General features: G+C 43.5%; 1 long non-coding RNA gene across 1 annotated transcript; it reads left to right on the forward strand.

The window, feature by feature from the left end:
- The first annotated feature begins 1,787 nt into the window (after window positions 1–1,787).
- Window positions 1,788–10,643, forward strand: LOC128108846 (uncharacterized). The gene is made up of 3 exons (XR_008217604.1): window positions 1,788–1,889; window positions 5,541–5,661; window positions 10,294–10,643. It is a non-coding gene; the product is annotated as an uncharacterized LOC128108846 (long non-coding RNA).
- Window positions 10,644–26,464: the final 15,821 nt, after the last annotated feature.

The raw sequence follows: 26,464 nt of genomic DNA on the forward strand, positions 1-26,464 counted from the left end.
TGCTTGCTACAATATTGCACAAGTGTAGACAATGTAGGAGTTCAGTGAACAACATATCTGAGAGGCTGACAAGGTCCCATGGTTGTCCATGAGCTAGCTAGGCATTGAACATTTCAGAGGAAGGGGCTTCCACCTCCCCATGTTATTTCCTGAGAAGTCAGCAAGCATGTCGGTGCACTTAGGTATCACAGTGATAAGCACTATGTAACCCCAGAGAGGGAGATAAAAATCACCAAGGATGATGAATGCTAATTGCTATCTTCATTGTAGCACAATTGGCTTCAGAGAACAAAGTTAAGCATCCCCTGATCCCTGGAGACAACCTTCTGGCTTGGGTTTTAAAGAGCATTACATAGGCCTTTGACTAGAAGGGAGATGGGGGAGCAGTGCCCTGTGCTTTAATCATGAAGGATCCCTGATTTTCAAGTCAGTCCATCAAAAAGCAGATGGGAATTCTGACACACGTGGGTATAATTAATGGATAATCATGTATGAATATCCATAAAGGAATATGGTATGGATTTAATTGTCAACAATCATCGAACAAACATTTAGGATGCAGGAGACTGGATTCTGAGCTCTGCTACTCCACTCACGCAGTTTGGATTTCACAGTGTCAAACAGAGACAATAATATCAAATCCATTGAGTCACTGTGGCCTTAAAAGACATAATTTTATAAAGCATAGCATATAGTAGATACTTAAGAATGTCCTGTGAAATCTCAACACATTCCATACGCTTTTACAGATGAACCATTAACAAAATCCTGAATGTAATTAATATAATAATCAAAGGTTATTGAAAAATTCTTTCCTATGCTACCAAAACTCTGATATATGTATTGACACTTACATTCCAGAATGTACATTAAATCTAGAACAGCCTAACCAAGTACTAGAAAGGGAGAGAGGAAGAAGCCTAGTGGATGGTAAGCGGGTCTTGTATTCTTGTTACTCTGTGATGAGCTGGAAACAATGACTCAGACCATTATAAAGTCCCCTGATCTTGGCTGAAGGCTAATCAAATTAACTTTCCTGGGATAACAAATGATGACAAATTGGCACTTAATATCCTCTTCTACTTTAGGTCACAACAAAATGTGTTGTGCTCTAAACGTCTTGTCTCCTGTTGTACCAGACCATCTCTACACTTCTCTAGTCACATCTCTCCCACACTTGTGCCTCATTTTGTTATTTTCCTCTCACAGACACTGGACCTGGACCTGGATAATGTGGTTGACCCTTCTCAAAAAATCTAGGAAGCCCACTTCCTCCTGCTGGTACTGCAGAGCGCCGTTCCAGGACCACACTTCCACTGGCTCTCCTTCCCTGCTCAGATGGGAGAAGCCATCCCGCACCAGGCAGCCTCCCTTCCAGCCCCCTCCCAACCCCCGCCCCCCAAAGGCTGAGCAGGAGAGAGATCATTCCCCAAGGATCTTCCTTCATTAAAAAGGCAACATGGAGTTTCCAGGAAGGAGCTTCTGGCCGACAGCAGCGCAGAGTGTTAGCCAGGGAACCCAACAAGAGGTACATGCGCATCTAGCAGTGCTGTAAAGGATAACAGCTTTCCGCTGGGCACAGGTCAGGGGAACTTTAGTATGGAGAACAGGTGGGCTACCTGACAACCAGCAGGCAGCCTTGCTCCGCGCTCCCGCCATTTGAAATCAGGATGTTTGGCAAATCATTAGTGTCTGCTAGTTATTAAACAGGGAAGAGTTCAAAAGCCCACGCGTGGTTTTCTCCCAGCTCCCCAGGTGGTAGCTGTCTGAAGCAGCAACCTTTTCACTTTCTGCAGCAAGGCTTGCAAACTTCCCATGGTTATACCGTGTTTGCTAACTGGTCCTGGGAACTGAGCCTCAGCCCTGAGGATTGCCAAAGCCAGCCATTGGTGAGTTTCTGCCCGAGGACTACCATTCCTTCTTCTCCTTGCATGGTTATTGTTGAAATTACTGAAATGCACACAAATGACTGCAATGGAAGGTGAAATTTGGTGGAAAAATAAAGATATAATAGGATTCTTTCTTAAATAATTTCCTGGTGCGATGTCTGTCTGCAAAAATGAAGTGAAATTATATGATGTCAAAAAATCATGTTTCAAAATGATTGACAACATGTGAATGTTTTGCATTGTGAAATGAGGTGGAAAATTTTAATTGCGTGATGGGAGGACATAATATTTATTAGAACCTAGTAACTACAGAGGATTGCAATGAAGAGGACACAATTTTAAATTTGGCGTTAATATGTCAAGTCTAAATCTTAAATGAACATGCAGGAGTAAAATTTTTTATGAAAGCCCCTCTTAGAGCATATGATTAAGTTTTCAGATGCTAATAGCTACGCAGGATGGTCGAGGCGTGGGACATGCCCATACTCTGACAAAGAAGCTCTTTAGTGTGTATCTGTATTGAGGTTTGAACAGTGTTACCACATACCACATGCCTCCTCAGAGAGAGAGAAGGTTGATGTGTGCAGAACTCACAGGAAGGTGGTGGTTTAGCTGGAGGCCTAAGGCATAAAGAATGCAAAGAAATGGGCGGGTGGGGGGTGAGGTGGGGGTCTGGGGCGGGGGGGGGGGGGGTGCTGTTACGGAAAGGATTTTGTGGGAAATCAACAAAGCAAAGACCTAGAACCAAACTTTGCAAATAACATCTGAGGGTGGTAAACAGCACCCATAATCTCCGATCTGCTTGATGCAGAGCAGGCATCACATGATGAAAAGGACTGAGCTCCTCCATAATGGTTCCCTAGCCCTTGAGGCCTTGGTAAAATAAAACAAGAGGGCTCTGCCTCCCCAGAGCAGAAAGACAGCTGAAGAAGCAGACTTCCCCTAACCCTTTCCACCTGACTCTCAAACAAGTCAATAGCTTTATTGATCATATTAGGAACCACAGGATTCTGGCTCCTTCATCCTGTGGCAAACTCCGCCACTCAGAGAAATTTTCCCACTCAGTATCCACAGCTTACAGCTACTAAGAAACGCAAAGCTTGAGAATAGAAGCCCTCCTCTCTGCAGAGCTGATGCTAGGGATGTCAGGAGGATGGCAACAACATGAACCAGGGCATGGGAAATCCCGCAGTCAGTCCACAGGTCTGTGGAGGAGAGGAAGTCAGGAATGAAAGTGCCTAGCAACCAGCCGTGAGAGAGCTGAGCCAAGGGAAGGAGGGAGATGGAAGTAGAGACTCCATGGCCTTGTTCTTGCAGAATTCAAGGGATGTGCTGGGAGAGTCAGCAGCTGGTCACCCCTCACAGCCATGTGGGTTAAATCTTCTTAACCCAACGAAGCAAGTGTCTAGAAGCTAAACACCCAGGCTAGAAAGGTGACTCAGTGAGTAAAAGCACTGGCCAACAAGTCTAACCATCTGAGTTCAAATCCCGGGGACCTACAGAGTTAAAGAGCAAAACTACTCCTCCGGCTTGTCCTCTGACTGCCACATGCACACCATGTGCCCCTTATGTGCATAAATAAACATTATAAACTATTTTAAAAGCGAAGCATCTATTAATATGATGCATAAGTGATCCCTCTTACAAAGTATCTTTGTTTTCCCGGATATGATTAGTGAGTAAAAAAAAAAAAAAGTCTCCATGAAAAATGCAGTAATGTTTTTTCACGTAGCTCTTCCATGCTAGCCCAAATAATGTTCCTTTCTGGTAGTAAGAAAAACATATCTGGAAGATTAATTCCTCATCATATGTACATAATGCAATGCCCATGATTTGAAATGTATCCTTCTCCTGAGAAAACAGAGTTTAATGGTATGGGTTCAAAACTTCACAGGTTTCTGAATTGCAAGTCACCAAATCACTCAGTGCGTTCTGATCAGAGAGGGGATTTGTGTCTCTGTACGAAGTGATGTAAAGTGCTCAAGAACATGCCAAATAATTACAAGTTTATGACATCATCTTAATACTACAAGGGAGAGAGGAAAGACCCGAGAGAAATGTGCCCTTCCCTTTTGGGAAAACATTAATGGATGCTTACAATCTGTTTTTTCTTGTTTGGATGTTACAACCAATAATATACTTTTATGTCTATAAATAAAGATTAAAGTTGAATAAATCCAACCAAACCTTGAGCCTGTACCTCGGACTCTCGATTCACATTCAAGGCCAAGATTTATGAGTCAGATGTAGAGAATAAGTTGAAGCTGCAAGATTTTGGGGGTGGGGGTGTTATTCCACATGGTGATTATTTGTGGGGGGGTGATTATACATGCACACCTGATCAAGGTGTCACCTGCTCAAGCTCATCCAACATGATAAAACATGGCAATTTTCTCTATTTCCCTTTGCTTGCACAACAGAAATGGATGTGCACAACCTCATACCATTCATTTCTAGGCGGGCCTCCCTGTCAGAAGCACCCAGCCTTCCCACTCTAGCTCTGACTTCTGGGGTGCTGTGTGGTGATTTATGTAAATGTCTTGAGGGCTAGAAAGGGAAAGGAGGAATACCAACACTAATGACCAACGGTAGAAAAGAACAGCTTTCTGGAAAGACATTCCCCATATAAATATGATGGCCTTTTTCTTGGACAGTGGCTACATGTCCGCCTCCACCCTGCACATGCTCATTTTAAAAGCTTCAGTTACAGTGGCAGACATCAGCAAAGTTCTCCTGGCTTCCCTAGGCACAGAGATATCTCTGGAAGGGCTAGGCTGTCCTGTCCAGAGCAGATCCCTAGACACTCAGTTTACCTCTCCTTATACACTGGCTACACTTGCAGCCCCCCCCCAACACACACACACACACACACACACACACACACACACACACACACACACACACACACATCAGCAGTTCAATTCACTTCAATCCCTAATTGCCCTTACTGGGAAAGAATTTTTCCTAATGTCCGCTAACCAACATCTTCCCCTTTCCTCGGCTTCAAGCCGTTACTTCTTATTAGGCCATTCTCAAGCACTCCTGTCCTTCCTTAAAATTATTATTACTCAAATATTTGTAGACAGTTAGCATAGCCTTCCATCCCTTCAGCTCCTTCCCCTGCAAGCTTTAAATGTTATGTTCCTTTAACCTTTCTTTATAGGTCATCTCTTCTATTCCCTTTATCTTTTTCGCCACCCTTTTCTGAGTTCTCGCTAATTTACAGTATTGATGTCTTCCTTATAATGAGGTGCCCCAAACAGTGTGCTGGGCTCAGACGTGGCTGCCAGGAGAAGCATGAGCAGGGATCTTCATTTTCCTATAAGCACCTGCCCCCTGTCTATTCTGTTTGCCCGGAAGACATTTGTCTTTTCACAGCTGCAGTATATTATCTAAATACACTATCGGGCCCAATTCCTGCTCCCATTTGTCTCCCGATGAGAGTCACCTAACACAGGGTCCCTTCTCTCTGTCCCTCCTTGGCCCCCAAACACAGCCACAACTTGAATCCAAGACTCCACAGTCAATTAAAAGCAAGCCCCATAGGTGCTTTAGTTCTCAAGGCTCTCGTCTGTAATAAACTAGACACAGGTACTCGTTAGCTGTGACCCTTTTATTTACAGTGTCGTCAGCTTGGCTTTCTTTTTACAGCACTGGAGGAGATTAAGAGCAGAGCTTCTGTCTTCAGCACGTTGCCTTTACTGTGGGTTAGGACCTATGGTGCCTCCCTTCATTTCCTGAGACCCAAGCAATGAGCACAGAATCATTTCTAGTAAGTTCTGACTCTGATTAAAAAACAATCTTTATGAAATAGAAGCTAATAAAATTGCTTTCCTAATTACCCCGAGCTAGTTCATTTCCCAGCAAATATAATAAAATAGACTTACTTGGCTCCGATTCACAAAATCTGAACCCAAGCTCATTATGAAGGCATTTAGCAGGGGAGAAAAAGCATGTGTGCATAAGATGCTGTCCCATCAAGCAGAATGCAAGAAACCTTTTGAAGTTCAGACCTTTGAAGTTTGAAGTTATTGGTATTTTTTTAATGCAGGTATTTGGGCTACAAAAATATTTGTATTAGTAAATCTGAGTGCCTGTCCTAATGTAATCTTTGGAGGAAGCTTTGGTTGAGAATATCAAATCTTTATTTAAGAAAATCTTTAGATCCATTTGTATTGTGTTAGTCTGTAGGCTGTTACACAGGGCAGCAAGACTTTATATAACAGAGTAACTCATGTCCCAGGGCTATTTCTGCCATGACTTGGGCCTTTCAAACTCTCTTTCATCTATTTAAAGCATGAGATTCTGGTGACTATAAGTAGATGAAAATGTTTAGGGTTGCTTCATTTGCCTCGAAATGTCCTATCGTTCATTAACATGGACGTGATTTGCAAATATTTCTAATGCGCACGAGAACTCTGCTAGCAAAGATCCCAAATGCTGTTTCCCAGAGGAGAAAAACAAAATTACCAAAATTCAGGGGCACCTTAAGGACAGCACATCAATTAACTAACATGGTAGTTATGTGGTAGAATCAGGTATGACCCCTCCCTTCTGTCTGATACAATGAGACACTAATTTGGTGTGGTACCACTGAGGGTGACCCTAACGCTCTGCAGTACAGCTCGGAGTGACACCAAGTACGAGCCAAGCCCCTGCAGCCGGTGATGGGGATGTTAGTCTTCCTTTCTCTTTTTGGGTTTGCCGGAACCTTAGTATCCATCCTGCAAGCCCCTGGTAGGAAAGGAAATTGCCTCTGCCTTCTACCATGGAGCACAGCTCTTCTTGGGAAAATTTGTGAAATTCCACCCCCTGGGCAAAAACCATGGCTTTTTGTCAATATGCCCCGGGTAGAAATCTGACATTTCCATAATGATATGACAGATTTCCATCTGGGAAAACTGCCTTCTGTTTTCACAATGAATTTGAAGCAAGAATGAAAAATCTTTCACTTTGTCTATAAAACTATTTGAAAGAGAAAAAAGTGTCTGCATTTTTCCTACCTTGAAATAATGGAGTGGGTATTAAACGAGAAAAATCTGCAACTATTTTGGGTTCAATCAAATCATCAGCAATGCTTAAGAAGAAAGAGTAGAATGGACGTGTGCTGAGAACAAATCCTTCCGGACAAATTTGTTACTAGTTTTTGATAGTTACTGGCAGATGAAAGGACTGATGTGTATCTAGCAATCAGGGACCTGCACAGTATGGCTGGAATGCAGGGGAGTGTCAGAGCTCCAGGAAACCTATCTGGTGAAACTGACTCTAATTGATTTGTGGGAAAGTATTGTCATCTGGATTGAAAATTCACTAAAAGACGATAAACAAAGGATAGTAATGAATGAGAGGCGAAGGGGGCGCCACTGGGGTTAATATGAGTTTTGATCTCATTTCTCATTGTTTGAAACGCAACAAGAACCACCTGAACAAAAATCGAATATGCAAATGAACCAAATGAAGGGTGCAGCCATTGCCACTGAGAACTGGAAATTTCTTAGTAAGGTGGGAGGAGGAAGTTTGAGGAGAAGGAACACATATAAACATTCAGTGGGCTTGGAAAGGCTGGTGCTAGAATTGGGGGGTGAGGGTGTACCAAACACACAAAATGCAAGCACAGTGCGGTTCCTCAACTTTTGAAGATCCATTCAGCCTGAGTGGTTAGAGTTGCTGGTTTTCCTGTTTTGTCTGCCAGGGTTGGAGTGGATTGCAATCTCACTGGCATTCTTCCTGAAGTTGGGGCGTCCCTGAGTGAAAACCATGGGATCTAGGGTGGGTGGGGTTTTCTTTTTGTCTGTGCAAAGATAATTATCCTAGGCTTTTAGAAAAGTATAGGCTGTGTTTAATCACAGGGAAATAAACCTTGTGCCCTCTTCCCACCCACCTGAGAAGACCATGAGCTGTTGGAGTCATTGTTTGTGGTTTGTAGACATTTCTTAGGATCTGCAGAAGAAAACCCAGCCTGGGAGTTTGAAGGCAACAGGCAATTGAAAGTAAATACAAAGAGAAGGGCATTTCTGAGAGATGGAAGGTGTAAAGAGTGGAGGGAGTGGCCTGCTCTGAAAGGCAAGTGCCCCATGATTAGCACCAGGTCGGCATGCTGAGGGAGAACGACACAGACACAGTGACTGTGAGGCACCCGGTTTGCCGGCTCGTCCTAATGAGCACGATGGTCAAATGCCCTGGGTTTGCCATATGCTGTGGCCATATGCATATCTGGTGAACCAGATGCCCTGCTTTCTCTTCCCCATATTGCGCCATTTTTCTCACAGCATAAAGACATGGCTTAAGTGAGAAGCAGGAGGGGGCAGGGGTAGGCAATGATAGCCTGTTATTCCAAAAGGTTGTAGGACAGAAAGCATCAGTTAATCCATCCATATGCCCATTTGGGTCTCAAATATTTAATGAGCACCTACTAGCTACAAGAGGAGTTTTATGCAAATAAGAGGTGATCCATCCTCCTCTCCATTTTTTCAAGAGAGGCCATAGACACTCCACACAGCTATCAGAATTTATCCAGGGCTCACTGATGAGGATGCGGTACAGTGTGTCACTTCCATACAAGCCATCTGAGGGTTAATGTGTGCCATTTACTCTTGGCAATGATTCAGTCCCCTCCCATCCAGAAGACCTTTCATTCTCTCAACCCCCCTATAACTCACCATTATCCATCCATTCATTAAATATTTTTACTAACTTCTATATATTAGTATTCAAGATCCTATAATGAGAAGAAGGGACCGTCTCCACCTTGCAGGAGCTTACAGTCCAGTGATGGGGTGTTGCTCGAATAACAGGCACTGTGTAAGTACAACTGGAGAATATAACATCAAGCCAAAGGAGCAGGAACTCCAAAAGCATGAGCTAGGAAAGCTAGGCCTGGCCTGGAAGAACCAGGTTGTGACACTCAGTGGTACCTTCTGTTAAGACACCTTTCTGATTCTGTAAGCTAGGGATGCATGTGTTATCTCTCTCTCTTTCTCTCTCTCCCTCCCTCCCTCCTTCTTCCTCATCTGGACTCCTATAGTACAGGGTAAGACTCACAACAAAGTCCATTCGTGTCAGTTATAAATTTGTCCGGCTTGCCTATTCCTTGACAGCACCTACTACACATACCTGCCTCCACAGTGTTTCTGCCACTCACTGTATGTCAGCTAAAATACATTGTCTCAATTAGTCACTAACAGAGAAAAGAAACAGAAGTAAGATAAAACACCAGAGAATCCAGAAGTTCTTAGGACCAAAATTTGTCATTTCTTTAATGTGACAAAGATACCACCTTGGTAAAGTACCCACCTTGCTCACAAGCTTGTGAGCTCCTAATGAGGGGATTGAGTCTTCATAAGGAAATCAAGTTTCAATTGGGTCTAAAAGAAAAAAGTGTGTGTGTGTGTGTGTGTGTGTGTGTGTGTGTGTGTGTGTGTGTATACCTTTCCCAGTTTTCTGGCGTTTAGTACATTTTTAACACATGCACACAATGGTAATTCTTCAACAGGTGAATGAAATAATCTTCCTCTCCAATTAGCTGTGCTCCCTCTCCAGTTTTGCACCATGCCTTATAACTGCTGGGCATACAGGGGGCATCCACAGGTATTATTGGGTTAGAAGCCAAACTTAGTGTCCATGATACACACTGTTCCTGTCATGGCTGGTGGGAATGGGGCCACCCTGAAACCCCACATAGAACATAGCATGAGCAATTGTGCAATGCAGAAGCACTGAGCCCAAACTCCTCATCCCCAGGGAGGACACAGAAATGTAGAGGAGTGAAGGGACCCATCCCAATCTGTACAACAAGCTTATGGCTAGTTGAGTTGTATGATAGAAATAAAATTGAATTAAAAATAATGTATTTAGAATGTCTTCTGGTATTCTTGGAATTGAGTCAAACTGCCCTGGACAACACAGCAAGGTTTGGAATTATTATTTAAGTGACTTTCTATTGTGAATCAGTCAACATCCTTATAAATTAGCCCTATAAATAGTCCTTTCTATATGGCAAGTACTCCAAGGCCTGTGGTAAAAAGCTCGGCTTTCCCTCAGCTAAACAGCTTCTGGAAAGTGCAGGGAAGAGCGGCTCAGTAAAATGTCCAGAGGGATACTTCAGCCCGAATATTTTTATATTTACCTTTCTTTATCTCCACTACAGTGACAGGAAAGGGTTCATAGGTGATACAGCAGGCAGCCACTTCAGCTGTCCTTGGAAGCCTCAGGATTATGGAAAGTGACTTCCAGGAATTCAGAAGAAACCACAGCAGAGTCTCCAAGCCGACTGGAGTCTATTCACAGACAAGCACAAGTTGTGTAACATGGCATTGATCTTTAAAATGATCCCAGAGAAACTCAAAGTAAGTACAATCAGGTTTGCATTCCACCTTAAATCTCCAACATATTTCCCTTCCTCCAGGTTACCAAGTACTGGGTGACTTCTCAGGCCAGTTCCATTAAGTTTAATGGAAAACTGTATGCTGTGCCTTCTCTCCCATCGTCTCATGCCTGGGGTTGGGGTAGGAGCTCCTCAGAGAGAAGAACCCTGTGGATCAAAGCATTAGCCCATTCCTCGGCAGATTCTGAAGCGATACCTCTGCACAGCCTCTTCAGGTACTAGGAAGGTGAGAGACAGAGACTTTGACTTGCTATAAATTGTCATTCTTCAATTCCTCACTCAGAAAATTCAGTCTCAGTATTTTTCTACTCTAAGTATTTGGTTAGGGAGCTGATACTATCAGGAGAAATAGTGTTTTATGTGTTTAAAAACATTTATTGTCTTCTATCTTTTAAGTGTCTGCACACTGAGTTGGTTCCTGAATATCTTCATAATTGGACATTTTATAGATCTGGGGGCACATGTTCAATATGTCTAGCGAGAAAAACGTAACTAGCCAATAACAGTAAAATAGGACCTAGACCAGGAGAGAAGCTGTCTCCCCGGCAAGCTTTCTCTTTCCCTTTGTGGTCCTTTTTGGAGGTGATGGGGCAGAGAAATGTGCAGCGCTAGCCTCGGAACTAGCAAGATAAGGAATAAAAAACACCTGGACGCTGCTGACTGTGAGTCTTGGGTCTATTCTCCATGCCCTGTCAGTCTGCAGTTTTCTAACTCCTATTGCTTACGTCCAGGATTTTTAGAGTTGATGGCATATTGTTAGTGGTGTAGTCGTTGCATTAACAGAAGACAGGGGAAGTGGAAAGAGATGGCGATCCTTCATGGGCAGAGCCCAGACCCTTACAGCCAAAACACTGCCTAGGAATTAAGAGGCCTTTCCTAATGATGTCTCAAACATGAGGCTGGTCATAAGCCCATTTCCGGCCGACAGACAAAACTAGCGCACAGGACGTCACCAGGTGCAGGACAGGATCATGTGACATCACTGGAGAAAGCAATGAAAGTGAAGCACCAACAGCACACACAGCTGGGGTGGGAGCCACTCAGAGACACGGGAAGGAGTCCTGGCTTCTCCCTTCTGCCCCAACTCATGCCTAATCCAATGTGGAACCATGGCCAGTCTCCAAGGACCCAGAGAAGGGTCAGGAGGCATAGAAGACTTGGGGAAGAGCCCAAGCAGTAGTGTTCTTTAGGTCCCCGTATTGAACGATGGCTGCTGCTTTAACCAATCTGAGGTTCGGCGCCACGGTCACCACCATTTTTGCGTATGTCCTTACACAGCTTTTAGCCAGCAAGGCCCTAGCTCTTCACAACAGCCTCTCTCTCTTTCTTGGCTCTTCTTAGGCCCCTTTTCACCCCATTCCTTTTCCTCAGAGTTTGCTGTCCATGTTGAACTAAGCTCCACATCTTCCCATGGCCTAGCAGAAGATAACATACATTATTAGCAGCTGGTAAATAACCATTGTTTGTATTTCTTTCATTTAACCAATGAGTAGTCGAAGAACCTCATCAGGTACCATACCAGACCCCTATTTCACTCTGAGGGGACAATACTCTGTAGAAAGACAGAGGTCCAGTCCCTTATGTCTAGTAGACTAGAGTAAGTAAAACAGTTACAAAAATGCATGTAGCTTTGTAAATTTTGTTATATGCTATGAAGAACAATAGAAAATGCCTGTAACTCTATGGTGACAGAGTCAGTCTGTAAGTGAGGGATGAGTCTCCTGAAGAAGTCTAGACTGAGATGGAAATATCGGCTCGGTGGTTTGGAAATAGCTAGACAAAGGACAGGGGAAGCAATAGAGAGTGGGGTTTCCGATAGGGACAATTACATGCAAAGGCCCTGAGGCAGGCGAAGTTGTATTATTTTCTGATGAGCCTGTGGACTTTCCCTAGAGGTTGGCCATGGAAAGGCTGGCAGAATGGAGCCAGTGAGGTAGGAGTCTTCTGTGAGGAAAACCACAATCACATTTGCCCATTTTTAAAAAAGTGAAGTGCTGCATGGAATAAGCCCAAAGCAGCAGTGTTTTTGAATGCATGTTTCACCAAAGCTTGGACTGGGTTAGCTCCCCTAAATCTTTTCCAACAGCCATTGATTTGTGGACTTCTGTTAACTAGCCCATTTCCTGAGGCGGAGGAAATATTCAAGTGACAGGTTCTTCCTGTGAGCTATGATATTCTGTGAGCTTCTCATATAACCTGATGATTCAAAGAGAGGACTAAGGAAGTTGTTTCAAAGAAGAGCCGACAACTGGACACTGTGCCTCTTTCTTGTCTAGTTCTTACATGTTTGTTTGTGACCTCTTTGGGCCAGCTTGCTTTGGGGCTTCTTTCTTCGTAACCATGGAACACATTTTGTGAGTGAAGCAACGGGCAGAACATGGCTGAGTGTGCAAAGACAGCAGGCAAAGACTGAGTTCCCGCAGTGGTGGGTGACAGACACCCCCCTGCTCTTATTCCTGAGTCCCGAGAGCAGTCACGTTCTCACTCTTTATTACCTTGTGCGCCCCCTGCTGGCCCCAGGACTGCAGGACGGAGGTATGCCTGAAGGTGAGTCTACCCACGCTTCTGCAGCTGCCAGCATGCCTCTCCTCCCCTGACTTCATCTCCACATCTCCCGAACCACAGCTCTCCTCCCCAAACCCACAAGCATGGCGTTTACTGACAAACCCCCCGACTTTATGCTCTGTCTCACCACTGTCGGCTATGTGACCGATCACTAAGGTTCTTCAAGCCAGTAACCAAGACCCCAGAGCATCTCCAAGCGGCCATTTTCGGTGAGGAAACCATCAGAAAGTGTACTCTGATGAGTCTGGAAACAATTAGCAATGGAGAATAGCAAATATAGGCACGCCCAACCTCATTTGAAAGAGGTGATCACAGATAACGATTGTGCAATGGTCTGTGTCTCCAGGTGTTCAATTAATACCTAGTGCCTAGAATTTTTTCCACCCAGAAAAGATATCCCATCCTTCCTTTTCCACCACTTTTTTTTCTCAATATTAGTGGTCAAGCCTAAAACATTTTTACCGAATTTATAAGGCAACACATACTCCTATATATGTGTATGTACCCACTTTCGCACACACTTTTCTTTAAACTGTTTTGCTTGCTAAAAGTTGATGGTTCTTTTAAACATGACAAGTATTCACTGTTAAAGAGATGGCCACAGCAGCAATCCAGGATGCTCAGGTCCCTAGTATTCATTCCATGTCTCCAGGGCTGAGCCCCTTCAGGTTTTCAGCCCTAACCTCAACACCTCAGGTTATAGTTTCTTTGTTGCTGATATGAGCTCTGGGGCCGTCCCCATGGAGACATAAAAAGGCTTCTGGTTTCTACTTAATAAGGAAACCTGAAAATATACAAGACCCTAAATGCACGGCCTCAGAGAGAATTTTCCCATGGGCCACATCCAGGTGTAAGAAATAATTAGGAAGGGCACAGTCATACCTACATTAAATCCATGTTACGTCTACATGCCTGCAGAACAGGAAAGCCTGTTCTCCACATTTTTCTTATGTTATGTCTTTGGTTTGTTTCTTCTTTTGTCTTGCATGATAATGCAAACATTTTGTGCTCTGTTCTTTCCCGAGTTTGTCCACTTTCTTGGTGGCTTGCATGGTCCTCATGACATCCTTGGATAGCAGACAAAGGATAGGAGACAAGCAGCTGCTCAGAGTAGATGATAGGCAGCCCCTGTTCACCCAGCCGACTCCCCTAATGCAGATCTCCTTAACGAAGAAACATGAGTTGTAAAGACCGGAGAAGCTGAGTCAAGGAGAGAATATATCCAAACAAATATATAAGGGCCATCAAGATCCTTTGTGAGCCCACAGATTACCACTAAACCCCCTCACTGAAACTGTATTTTTGGCTAGAATGTGCCCATCCCTTGGGCTTAGGAAATGGCACTTTTTATTTCTCTGATTTTCCACAAGAACTGTTAAAGCAAGGGATCCTTGTAAGAACATGGAGATCCCCAAGTCCTAAGGGGATGACTGATGATGTCAGTATTCACTGCAAAGCAGACTGTTTCATTCAGATTAGGCAGCTGTAAACACTGGTGGTGTCTGATGACATCAGAATCCACTGCAAGGCAGACTGTTTCAGATCAGGCAGTTGTAAACACTGGTGGCAAGTCTGATGACATCAGAATCCACTGCAAGGCAGACCGTCTCAGATCAGGCAGTTGTAAACACTGGTGGCATCTGTAACATCTCAGCAGAGGAACTTAGGGGTTCTGCTGCTAACTTTGATTTTAACTTGTTCCTGGGCCAGTAACTTAGATCCCTACTCTTACCTTAATGCACTTTTTATAGTTTAATTTCCTTTTTGTGGTGCTGTTTGGAGTTGGAACTTTTTTTAAAGCCATATGACTCAATTGAAATCAGATTTCCCCTAAAGAAATAGCACAGATCACAGAATGGCTCAGCCTGAAAATGGTGATATCATGGAGAATCATATTCCTCTTTGCTACCCCTCTGTGTCTATCCTAATGATCTGTTTACCCTGGCCTTACAGTGGTAAAGCAACAGGGCTCATGAACAAAGCCTACATAAAAGTATGTAGAAGTTATTTCTTTCCTCCACAAAAGCATTGTGGGTAGAATCCACCTTTCAGTCCCTATTTAGTACTTCCTGATAATATTAACGCTACTTCCTGCCGTGATTAGGATTGCCAAGACATGAATTCAGAGATAAGAATCTCTAAGGAAATCAGGTCATTGCAGACGAGACCAGCCAGAAAAATGTATGAAGTGAGCTCAGCACTTCCTTGCCAATGATTTTCTCTCATGTGAATGTAAGATGTAAAATTCTGTGGAGAAGCATCATCACTTGGGGGGATGAAACCTGGGACTCGAGAACCCAGGCAAAGCTGGTCAAAGAAGAGAAGGCCCAAGAGCAAAGGGGTCACAGTAAGTTCCCCTCTCCTGCCCAACCAACCTTGGCAAAATGACTTTGACTTTATGGGTTGCATCTTTGTTTTAGCCTGCAAAGTTGGAAATATACCAAGAAGCCCCTCCTTATAGCAAGGTTGTGTGTGTCGAATGAATATGGATGAGACGTGCTCCACGGAGACCTTGGTGTCTGGATCTCGTGGTGGGGCACCCACACCACCTTTGACACTAGCAATGCTGCTGCAGGAGCGACACAGTCACCTTTGCAAAGCAAGCGAGACACTCAGAGCACAGGCAAGAGCAAGCCAGAGAGGACTGCACTTCCATGACATTGCCCAGGGTGTGCTCTGGGGATGCCCAGCTCAGTGATGAATGAATGAGTTAACGAGATCAGACATGCTGGACACACAGTGCCTCCATTTTGCTCTAAAGTTTTCATAAACGGACCATGGTTGATAGATGGAAGTTTTATAACATGGCCGGCACTGTCTGTCACCCTCTGCACCACCCAGTTGTTTTGAGAAGGAAGAATGAACTGCAAGACAACAAGGTGGGTCATGGATTAACAACAGACAAGTTTGCATTCTTTTGCCTAAAGTGATATGCCTGGAGTTATCAAACTTCTTGAAGACATCATTTCTCTGGGATAAAAATGCACTAACTCTAGACGTGGTGATGAGGACAGACAGAAGATTTCCCTTGAATTAGCTTTATTCCAGGAACAATGTCATGGAACCGCTCTTAGTTTTGTTTTTGATTTGTATTTTCTATTTATGGGTGCTTTACTTGCTTGTGTGTCTGTGCATTGATGGTGCCCGTGGAGGCCAGAAGAGGCATCAGATCCCCTGGGACTGGCGTTATAGACAGTTATGAGCACCCTGTGGGTCCTGGGAAGAGCAGCCAGTGCTCTTAATGCCGAGACATCCCATGCCCAAATTGCTTTGATTCTTGGGTGAAGATCATTAAACATCCTTCAGTATCTGAGTAAATTCGGATATTGCTAAGAATTTTGTGCAGAAGTCAAGATCAGAAAACAGAAAAAAAAAAGACAGAGACAAGGAAAATCACAATACTATTTCTCCTTTCCTCCATTTCTTCCGAAGAGTCGTCCAGACCCAAGACAGTGAATGTGATCTGCTCGGCAGAAACAGATCCTTCTGTTTAACTCTTCTCTTCTTTCATAGAGTCAAATCACACTACTGCTCCTCTAACTCTGCCAACAGGTTTCTAACGCTCAACTGGACAACCTCAGTATATTAATTAGTTTTCCAGACCCCCAAACAATAAAAATTTCATAGTTCAAGGTCACAGTTTGACTTACTTGCAATTGACAAATCACCTGGCAAACTCTGTGCCAGGCCACTCCATATGATAGAAAATATATTGTCATTCGAGTTAACAAAAGAGTCTTTCCTTTGCTACCTCACACAATGGCCCTGCAAATGAACATCGCCTGAATAAAATCCTAACCACATTTTCACTCTCATTAACCACAGTAGGGTATCACACAATTTGCCTGGCTCCTGCTTAGACCACTGTGCACCATTTTAGTAGCAGCAGTTTGATGGGTTTTATGGCAGGTGATATATGGAGTGGGAGTTTCGGGAGTCGTAAACAGAAGGCACCGTGTATCACAATGTGGTTTAGGGATATAATGACTGTGTTGTAAAGCAAGGGGTGACAGTGCTGCACTAGGTTTGGGGTACTGAACCAATAGACCAAACAGCTCAGATAATTCAGGAAGAAGGAAAATACCCTAGGAAGGTGGGTGTGCGTGCGCGCGCGCGCGCATGCACATAGGACTTCAGCTCTCTTTCATTAATTACTTCTGATGAATTTGAATAAGAGCTACTAAAACTGAAATAAATCCATGTCTCCCTGGAAAAAATAGAGCGTTTCTCTTTCCTTCTAGGGCACTATTTTTCCTGCTGCCTCTGTTCCATTCTTAACCACGTTCACTGGCAGAGTAATTAGGTGGAGTTAGTCCTGGTATAAAGAAAAGAGCAGCAGAAATTTAGTGAGATAAATGTAGAGGAGAAAAACAACACCAAAGTAAACTTCCTTTCCTCTCCAGGGAAAGCAGTCACCTGTGGCAAGAGGTGACATCATCTGATGTGGGAAGCTCCTCCCCTCCAGCAGCAGGCAGCTTATGAGCTTAGAGTTGGCGTCTCAGCTATGAATACTTCTGGTGTGCACGACCCGGTCACTTCTAGTCACTTCCCTGAGAAGTCCCAAAACAGGGAATTGGATGTGACCTTCTTCAAGGGAAAAGACATTGGACCAACAAAAGAGACCTTGTGGTTTCTAGGACAATTCAGGAAATTTCCCTGTCTCCATTCAAGAAACTTCCTTGTCTCCATTTACTCTGGGCACACTGTCCTGACCTGCTGTGAGGATCAGACCAGGTGGGAGTTTGAAACTATGAAGCCATTCTGATCATCATCATTGTCATCAGCATCACCACCATAGAGGTGTAACAATCCGGGATGTAATGTGGTCTTTGTTCTTGCTGTCTCCTCCTCCTTGGTTCCTAAAGAGAAGCAAGGACCATATTTCAGTGGATGGTTACAAATGCTGAAAGTAGAAGTTCCCTGAGACACAGAGAAAGAAGCACATGAATCTGTTTGGGGAGCCCTCAAGACTGCAAAGAGCTTGGGAACCCATAGATTTGGGCAGATACGAAAATTTGGGATCCAGTGACAATGTCATAGGGAGGTGATTTCTGGCCCAGTGGGCACAATGGGCCATTCTGAGTCCAGACGCAGAAGGTTCCCTACATTGAAAAGACGTGGCTCCATGGGAGCGCTGCATTCACCAAGCAACAAGGAACTGCTGCAGGCTGAGTACCCAGGGCTGACTAACTGCAAACAAGCTTCACAGGACATTCCCACTCCTTACCCTCCACTCAAACTAGTGAGACTGCATTTCACAGCAAGCTGAGTTAAATCAGACTGAATTTGTTGGAATAAAGCACACTTGCATGTGTGGCCTAAAGGTCAGACTTAACGTTCACATCACCTCAGATTAATTGGATCAGGACAAGCATACAGTTCAACTATTCTTTAAATTACTTAGACTACTCTGCCAGGAGAGTCTCATTCTTATTTAGTTCCCATTTGCCAACTACACCTTCAAATCTGAGTGTCATATCTGAGAAGACTCAAAAGAATACAACACACACACACACACACACACACACACACACACACACACACACATACACACACACACACACACACACACACACACACACACACACACACACACATACACATAGAGGAAAATAGGCACATAAATGAATTACAAGCAGGCAGCCAGCACCAAGCATCCTTTTGTGAAATGCTGCTGTTCCAATGCACTTTGAGAGACAGAGAATGGGTGTGCATGTGTGTATGTGTGTGTGTGCATGCCCAAAACACATATTTGTGTTCATATACATGCACAAGTGCAGTCCCCCATGTGTGCACATGTGGAGACAGAGGCCATCACCGCACATTCTTCTTCAGTCTCCACCTTAGTTTTCTAAGTCTCTTCGTGAACCTGGATTTCACTAACTGTGTAGACTGGCTGGCCAGGGAACCCATGGGTCCCCTCCCCACCCCCCAGCACTGAGGTTCCAAACCCACACCAGGAAGCTCAGCTTTCCTGTCACGCTGGGGCTCCGAACCCAGGCCCTCGTGTCTGCTCAGCAAGCATTTAACTCACTGCACCATCTCCCAGTCCTCCTGTCACTGCCTCATCCACAACCATCCTTCGCATTTGCAGGACCAGAAGAGACACAGACTCTGCTTCATCTCAGTCCACCCCAGCCTCCTGCTTTGATGCCAAGTCCTAGTCAGGCACTTAGCCATGGTCCATGTGGATCTGCCAAGGCTGTCACTTCATTTCCTTCCCCCTTCTTAACAAGGAAATGACTGACCCACGTGTAGCACGTATCTATTTATCAACAGATCACAAGCCCAGTCTTCTGAGATCTTGTGACAGGTCCCATTAGCTGTGAGCTACCCAATAATGTGTATAATCAGTTGTTAATGGCAATATGCTATTCCATGATAACTGGGCCATTAGTGAGCGTCGGTGCTGCCTCCATGAAGGCAATATTGCACCTGACTATACCTACCCTGGGAAGCTGTGCACCTCACTTCCTAATGGTTCCCCTAGGGGACAGACAGAGAGCTTCCCTAAATTACCCATGCTGAGCATCATGTGTGTGTCCCTTTACAGTTTGTTTAGAGCCTCTTACAGGAGCCTGAGTTAGTTGAAATAACATGGCATTGAACAATGGCACATGCACAAGCACCCCTGACCTTCAAGGTACCTTGAGTCCCAGAGAGATAATTGAGGAGCACCCTAAATTCTAAGTCCTTCTGGAAGTAGATCTTGTCAATGCCATCCGACATATGAATCCTTTCCAAGGTTCCACCTGCTGTTCTGGGCATACTTCTGTGTGCAGAAACTTCAGCAAGAAGTCACAAATTCTCTCTCTCTCTCTCTCTCTCTCTCTCTCTCTCTCTCTCTCTCTCTCTCTCTCTCTCTCTCTTTCTCACACACACACACACACACACACACACACACATACACACACACACACACATACACACACACACACACACACACACACACACACACGCACACACACACACGCACGCACACACAGCCGCCTCAGTTTCCTTTAGACATATCTCCATCCCATTGCACTGAAAGAATCAGAACACAAAGTCTCAAAATTTCCAAAGGAAATCAGAAGGGACAAAACTCTACATAGTAGCTGAAAGTCTGTGCCCATCACCCAACCAAAGCAACCTCCAACCTCAGCCCAGGTTGGGAAATGCCCTAGCTTAGACTTTCATGGGGCAGAATTTGATTTATTTGGAAATGCAAACTCTCACTGAATCTAGACATCTGTCAACTGCATCCAGTCAGACTGCAGTGATTTGATGCAGGCTTCATCTCAGCACTGTCTATTGAAGGCCCTGGGGCTTTGCCACCACCTCCATAAAAAAGAAATTTAGCACTAAGGACTTGCCAAGAGTCATCCCTTGTTGTCGAAGAGAAATAAAGAATGAGATGTTTGCAAAGTGCAGTGAGGGAGGGTGAATCTTTGGCTTTCCTTCTCACTCATGTTCTTGGCAGCTCAAACTCTGTGGTCTTGGTCTGCTCTTTTCTCAGAGCCACCAAGAAAGCAGAGTCACCCTCAGACCATGGAAGGGAGGATTCTTAACCAAGATTAGCACCCTAGGGGACTGATGACAGACCCAGTCCATGTTTAACCCAACATGAAAGTGGAGATCAGTGTCTCACAAAGTGACAGCCAGTGGTGGGGGGAGGCTATGTCTCCAAGTGTGGAGAGCTCAAATATCAATACATAGCATTTTGAATACTCTTCAGGGGGAGGCAGATCTAAGACACATTCAAAAGCATCAACCTAGACTAGCCAGCCCTGTTGGATAGCAGCCATGCTCACCCAAGTGTCCCATGATAAAATGGTGACAAAGACAGACTAGGAAGAATTCCTCCTCCCTAGGTGATACATCAATGCTTCATTAAACCATCATGGAAGACAATGTCATGAGCAACCATTCCGTGCCACCTGCTGCACAGTGGATATAAGGATGGAGCAGTCAGAATGCAGCTCTATGGTCTCACTTTCCAGAATGAAGCTTCCCTCCTGGTTTGAAAAGCCATCTTAAGGTGTGGGTCTCTTTAGGGAACCTGAGCCATTTCCAAATTAGGAGACTCAGCTACCCATGTTTCCTGAAGAATGAGGTGCCAGGACACCATCACACAATCCAACACTCCAGTTCTGTCTGAATTTCTGCATCCCTTCATTCACTCCATCATTCAATGAATATATTCAGTCAGCAAATAGTCACTAAATGCAGAGTATGCTATAAAGAGCATGCTGAGATACAATGCTCTGCAAATAAAATCTCCAGTTTATGGAGTTTAGTAATCAATTAATTGCAAGCAAATGAAAAATTTTCAAATGTATAGGAAAAGAGAAATGCATGGTGTTCTTTGAGAACCCAAAATAGAGGGAGGACAAGCTGGCCTAATTGGGAAGTTTGGGATAATTTCTCTAGTGTTTGCCTTCTGGGAGAACGAGAAGATGCTGGAGGAAGGGTGCTTCAGACAGGAAAACATGTAACATGGAGAGTGGAGGCCAGAGTTCAGTCAATGCCCAGAAGAACCAGAGCTGAGAAAGACTGTGCCAGAGACTCTCGATGCTCATCAAAGAATTTAGGCTGGTCCTAGGAATTATGGTAAGCTTTGTCTGACACAGAGTCGTGTTGTGGGTTATATTAATAGTCTCTCTGGCTACAGGATGTAATGTGAAATGAAGGGAGCAGTGTGGGGGCACAGAGGTAAGTCAAAGTCCTCTCAAGGACCAAGCAGGAGGTAAGGTGACTTGGCAGGTAGTGTGGAGGGGGCAATGGGAGGAAGTGACTGCAGTGAGAGGCATATGTGAAAAGACACATTCGCTGTGTAGAATGGACTCTGTCCTCTGGTTTGCATTCCAGAAGGGCAGTAGACCTTCTGCACAGTTGTGTCTGTGTGCACCACACCCCAGCTTATCCAACCACTTCCAGGCTGTCCCAGTTCAGCTGCTCACCGTCAGGCTCCACAACAAATCATCCAGTTGCCACCTTGACCCACTAACAAGTCTCCTTAGTGATGCCCCTGTTCAGTCCTGTACCTTGGTGTTCTGGGCTGTCTGAATACCTCTTGATCATGACCTGTGAGTACATCTCATCACCACCTCCCTATTCTTACCTCAAATTTAACCCATCAGCTGCTTCCAGCACATGTTGCTGCACTTCTGTGCCCTACCTCCACTCTCTTGGGCTGTCATAGGGAGATAAGGGCTGCCTTTCTGACTACTTAGAGGCCTCGCACTCATCATCTTATAATACTTTCATATTAAGCACAGAAAGTATCATCTCTTAGTTAAACAGCAAAGGAGAAACCAGTGATGATTGCTTCGGTGGTTTAGTATATAATGTTATGTTCATTAAACATGTTCATTGAACATAACATTATATGCTAAAGCTTAAATGTTAAAACTCAACAAGAATGCAATGAGGAAACTATTACCCTTTTTATTAATGAGGAAACTGAGGCACAGAAACGTTATTTGCCCAAGGTCATGTGATCTGTAGAGGTTACAATGAGATTCATCCTAGAAGGCATGACTCCAGAACTAGACGCAAAATTGCTTGATCTGAAGTCACATGGTATAGTCAGAGGTTCACACACTCACAGTGCTGACTACACATCGGGAACTTCTCTTGGTCCAGCCATATTATCATCCTTATAAACTAGAGATCATCAAATAACAGCAAGAAACACAAGTGGCCTTGTGCAGAATCAAAACTCAACAGGCGAGTGTTTCTGGTAAATTTCAACTGCCCTCTTGTATTACTAGCCTTTGCTGTGGTTCTCTCTGTGACTTTAGGAAACTAGATCACAGGAAGTGGCTGGAGATGTTATACTTAACCCACTGGTTGTCTATTTATTGGTAACTCCCTGGTTCTTGCATGTGACTTTTTACATCTCAAAGTGACTACTTATTCTATCTCTTAAAGTTTTCTTTCTCTCCAAAAAATTCAGGGATTTTTGTCTCTTGTTTTCTCTTGGGAAACATGGAGGGTTTTGTTGTTGTTTTTAGGAAGAAATATAACACTCTGAATAAGAAGACAAGTGCTCCTGTATCTCATGCACTGTGTATATTGAACAGCAATTCATGTTAAATTGGAGATGGGTCTTCACTATAGTAAAATGCATGAGCTTGGGAGCATCTAGCTACTTTGCATATTAAAGTATTACTAATAGTAATAAAAATAACAAATACTTATTACACTCCCTACATCATAGGCATTATGATGAGCACATTTTGGATGATGACTATTAATCCTTACGTCAATCCTATTTGCTAGATATAATTAATATTCTTTTACAAAAATGAAAATTAGAGCTTAGAAGTATCATGTTGTTTTCCCAAAGGCATACAGATTTTTAAAAAAATGCAAAAGCTTGAACCTGGGTTTCTTTGACCATGTACTCTTCACTTATCCACTATGCGAGCTAACTAGAGATCCATCAGAGAAATAAACCTCAACAGAAGGTCCTAGCTTTCAGAACCGCAGGCTCCCATCCAGTCCTACTGCTTTTAACTTCCAGGGCTGAGTTACATCAACACTGGACTTAAAGACATGCATTCCTTAAGCTATGCTCATGTATCACCATGACCTTGCAGTTACAGCTGCAGAATTTTCTTCCCCACTGCCACGCTTCTCCACACTCCTAGGTATCAGCTTGTCCTCAGGTTGCCCCACCAAATCTCTGCAGTGTTTCTTAAGCATTTGGTACCTTTCTCTCTCCTCTTCTGCAACACTCCACCCCCATTACACCCCAGCTTGAGCTCTCAGGGACTAGACTTGCCAGATAAAATGATAAGATACAAGATGCCCAGTTCTATTTGAATTTCAGAAAAACAAAAAAAAATTTCAGCATGCATATGCCCTGTGTAATATTTGGGACATACTTATACAAAAAATATTCATTGTTTATCTGAAATTCAAATTTAACTTGACATTTTGTATTTTTATTGGTTATATCTGGCAACCTTATCAAAAATCCTCTTTATAAACTTTCTTGTCCATCAGAACAAAAAACCTTGAAATGACAATACATGAATTCTTTGACTCTTCCAAATGAATCTTAAATTGAAGTGCAGTCTCTAAACCCAAGGATCTTGTTAAAACACTGACATTCAGACTGCATATCCAGCCAGTAAAGTCTGAATTCCCAGAGGTGGCCATCCAGAAAGGGGTCTTATTTTATAGCTGCTAATACGAGGCCAGAGATGAGTGCTGTCACTCTAAAATAAAACACAGAAGAGGCCAGCACCCAGCCAAACAAAAAGTCCTCCTCACTTGGGTCCTGGGACATCAGAATGGAAAGCTGTTGAATTAGAAGAGATTTCAAACTTGTAAACCCCTCATAGAGTTGTGGGAATCCAAACACGTCCATACACACACCCAAATACAACTGGAATTGATGTGGGAACTGTCTTAAATAGACTAAAGAATAAACAAGTATGAGAATATAGTAACATGAGAAATCGACAGTTTCAACATAGAATAAATTAGCAAACAAAAGAAAGTTAATTAAAACTTGTAGTGTCACATTGTAATGATAGCTAAATAATTAGTTCATTGATAGACCAACTCAGCTATCCACAGAAATACCGCAGAAACCCCAAGGATGCACAGAACTGATATCTTTAAGTAGATCTGTATACTGCAAATTCTACTTATGCATATAGCCCAAGGTCCTCAGAGAAAGGATTATTTCCAGGCCTAAGGTACAGAAAATACAAGTAAAATCTGGAACATCTTTCTACATTTGAAAGAAGGGACCAGTTTACAAATGATTTTGAGTCCAAAGACCACAGGTTCAAAGGGTCTTCTGCTAATAATTGCAGATGGTGTGTATAAGGAAAAACAACAACTATATAAAACTGTATACAAATAGAACATATCCTGTATATGGTATACTACAGCAGAAAGAGAAAGTAAAACCCATGAGCTCACTGGGATAGAAACAAAACAGAGCAAGGCAAGCAAATCTTAAATGGTACCATAGCTCTGGAAGTGGTGTATCCAGTTTCCTCCTCTGAAAGGTGCTTGGTGAGGAGAGTGAAGAACTCACCTAGCTTCCCTAGGAGAACTGCAGCTTGTCCTCATTAGTATGTAAAATTGTGCATATTCAGTGAAATTGTTGATTCAATCCCATTTCACCAGCTAAAGCCATTAGGTAAAGGATTTATGATGAAAAGGATCTTCATAAGATTTCAGAGTTAACACTTAAAAATCACAACATGCTAAACATCAGTCTGCCATTGTCATCACTGTCACAAATGATCAGAGCAGAGCTGGGCATGGTGGCGCACACCTTCAATCAGGAGGCAGAGGCAGGAGGATCTCTGTGAGTTCAAGGCCAGCCTGGACTACAGAGCAAGTTCCCGGACAGCCAGAGCTGTTACACACAGAAACCCTGATTTGTAAAACAAACAAGCAAACAAAAAGATCAGACCTGAGACCCCGTGACAGTGGGATGGCCTGGTCCAGGTGCTTTCCTGTGAGAAGTGAAACCAAGCACAGAAAAAAAACCTCACCACGGAGGTGACGGCACTCTACCAAACCGTTAAAGCTCAGTTCCACCTGCTGAGTATACAGAGGACAAAGTACAGAGCAAATGATGCCAGATGAAAAGAGTTACGCTAATGCGGACCGTGGGGTAGTCTGTAAAACCACGAATCGCCTCTTTTAAAATAACACTCACATTAAGGGGCAGTCAGATATACCAGTAGGTCTCCAGAGTGAAAGAAATCTGAAGAAACACCCCCACCTAATGCGATGCACCAACTTCTGGTGGACTGGGCAACAAAACATAGCTTTAAATGACGCCTTGAAAACTTAAAGAATTATTTTCAGGTATGGTGATTACAAGTATAAAATAATAATAATAACTAATAATAATAAAACTTGGAAGAGTCTCTGTACTTAAACAATACATAAAGAAGTATTTAGAGTGAAATGTCATGATGTCAGTAACGCATTTTTCAGTGGTTCAGTAAATATATGTAAGTGCATGTACTTATGCTCAGATAATGTATAAAGTTTATAGATAGAGCAAGTAATAATTTTTGAAACTCAATGAAAACTCATCCATTTTCCCACACATTTAAAAATATTCATAACAAGTGGGTGAAACTCTCAAATCTTACCCCAAAGCAACCTGACAAGGCATCCCTGTTTCAAGTGTTGTGTTCTCTGTAAAACAATTCTAGCTTTTCTATAGAATAGGAAATCATTTGTGCTATGAAGTTTATTTTTAAAGTGTAATCTAAATATTAGTTCAAGTTGGTGGACCCTAAATCAAGATGGCCGCAGTCAGGCCTTCATTTGACTGGCATAGCATCCTCAACCTGCCAGATAGAACTGTTTTCATCACCTGTACTTCCTAAAGTATGTGCATGTACCAGGAACAAGAAGAGATAAGAGGTCTCCTATGTAATTAAACTAGCTATATCTTTTACCTCCAAAAAATACAGTATAATGACTGAGTGGCTGTGTTCTCATTTATGAAACTACCTAACATTCTCGATAATATTGGTTAAAACTACCCTTTCCTTCCCTGTACATTGTGGCTTGCTGCCTCCCAGCAGGCAGTGGGTTTCACCATCCCACAGCCAGTTCTTGCTGTGAGCTGCGCCAGCCAGGAGTATCTGCG

Source organism: Peromyscus californicus, unplaced genomic scaffold (genome assembly GCF_007827085.1).
Source record: "Peromyscus californicus insignis strain IS unplaced genomic scaffold, ASM782708v3 Scaffold_13__1_contigs__length_99412109, whole genome shotgun sequence".
Taxonomy (NCBI): domain Eukaryota; kingdom Metazoa; phylum Chordata; class Mammalia; order Rodentia; family Cricetidae; genus Peromyscus; species Peromyscus californicus.